The following is a 2,225-nucleotide window of genomic DNA, read 5'->3' as shown; positions in this document are numbered from 1 at the left end:
GAATGATTAGCGGCTGGATCATGTAGGCAGAGCCTCTTCAGCACGCCTCGCTAGCACAAAGATGAGTAACATCAGATCTGACTCTGTGAATGTGTGTGTGTGTTTAGTGCCGAGGTGCTAACAAGTGTGTGTTTAATACACAGCAACTGAAGACGAGTCTGAGTCTGAGTGTGTCTGTGTGTGTGCATGTGTGTGTGTGTGTTTATGTGCATGGCATGTGTGCGTGTGCGTTGCGGTGTGTGTGTGCGCTGTGTGTGTATGTGTATGCAGGTGTGTGGTTTGTGCCTGTGATAGTATGAGTTTTGCATTTAGTGTTTGGGGTGCTAAGAACCACACGAGAGTGACTCTATGTGTATCCCATTCCCTGTGCCTAGAAGGTGTGTCTTTAGGACTGTGAAATATGTATCGAGACTTATTAACATAGGAGAGCGGGAAAGAAGAGCATCTCAGGCCACCATACTAAGGAGCCAGCCAGAGAGAGAGACAAGCCTAATGGCTGCAGCGTTCTGATTAGATCTCTACTGCTGCATGGCACTACATGGTGCTATGTAATTATGAACTAATCTTGGCTAGGGATGCTATGCATTTAACCTGACAGTTGGCTAGTTTGATATAAACACCCACCTTCTCGCTTCGCTCTACGCTCTCGCTCTCGCTCTCGCTCTCGCTCTCGCTCTCGTCTCGCTCTCGCTCTCGCTCTCTCTTTCAATGTGCTTTATTGGCATGGGAAACATATGTTTACATTGACAAAGCAAGTGAAATAGAATAATAAACAAAAATGAAATAAAGCTCTCCCTCTTCCTGACTCTCCTTCTCTCTCTTTCTCTGATAACATGACTCTGATAGGCTGTGCGGTTGTGTTTAGCCTAGTTGTGTGTGTGATAAAGTTGTGTGTAACCTGGGGGTTGGGGGGAAGACAGCAACAAGTACTACATCTAACATGCCACTACAGTACACATCTTGAAGGAGTGAGGACTGCAAAACAAACTTGTATGTCGACAGGAAGGTTGTGGTTTACCCTAGCTGTATAAAATCTGTACATGGGACTCTCCTCTCTCTCTCCCTCTCGCCCTTCTCTCTTCTCTCTCTCCCTTCTATTTTTGACAGGTATGTTGATGTTCAAATATAACCTAGCTGTGGAGCTAACAGATGGTGAGTGTGTACAGCGGCAGAGGGAGGGAAGCTATGAAGAAATGATTAATGCAGGAGGAGGCATGAGAACTTCAGCAAACCTCCTGATTAGGTGGACCTCATTTGTCACTCTCTTGGTTAGACGTATTGCTGTGATTATAATGAATATAATGTCCCCAGGTGTTACATATCTCCTTTGCACATGATCCCAAATCATATCTGGGAAGTTTTTCCAAATCAATTCACAGAGCAATGCCATATTTATTTGGACAACAAAGCGACCTAAAATGTAATTAGAAAACTCCAACTTGTAATATTTGTGTTGTGGAGAAATGATTAGGCAGGAGACGGGAGTAAAAAGTTAGTGTTAGTTTTCGTTTAGTCAAAACCTCTCGTGCTCTACAGTTCCCGGGCACARTAGTGCGCATGTYCATTTCCTATTAGGTGTAGTAACGTAACACTGTCGTAATACATCACCACTTAGTAACAGCATAGTAACTAATATAAACAGATGTAGATCCCAGATACTACACAACTGAAATGTGTCTGTAGCTAACTTTCAGTACTATCACTGGTCCACACAATTTAAGATAATTTCTGAGTGGATTGATCAACACCCAAACTCAACATGGTTGGATCTGGAATCCAAGGGCTGTTGGATTTGTCACAAACCCCATTAACTCATGGAATACTAGAAAAGCAGCTTTTCATATGGCATTCTGTGTGTCAGTCATTATCAACCCCTTCTGTCCTTCATGTATAGACAGTGGCTTTAGGAATTGGTACAAAGCTGTATTTACAACATTGAATGATTTGTTTTAATGATGGCTTCTGTAAGTCTTTCCTGAAATTGGAACAAGAATATGGTTTACCGCACTCACAATTTCACTGTTTCCTCCAGCTTTGAAGCTTTATCAATTCAATTTCCTTTTACAAGGAGGAATCTAGCCTTAATAAGATGGAAAAAATGTGTAGTCCATGCTAGCTCCTTAAAAAAAAAGAAAATAAACGACATATACAGCGGTCTTTTTACAATAGGCAAGGTCAYCAGTGATAGTAGCATACATGTATGGCAGCAAGACCTTCGGGTGACC

This window comes from Salvelinus sp. IW2-2015, linkage group LG16 (genome assembly GCF_002910315.2).
Source record: "Salvelinus sp. IW2-2015 linkage group LG16, ASM291031v2, whole genome shotgun sequence".
Lineage (NCBI taxonomy): Eukaryota > Metazoa > Chordata > Actinopteri > Salmoniformes > Salmonidae > Salvelinus > Salvelinus sp. IW2-2015.
Note: the sequence above shows the minus strand (reverse complement) of the source record.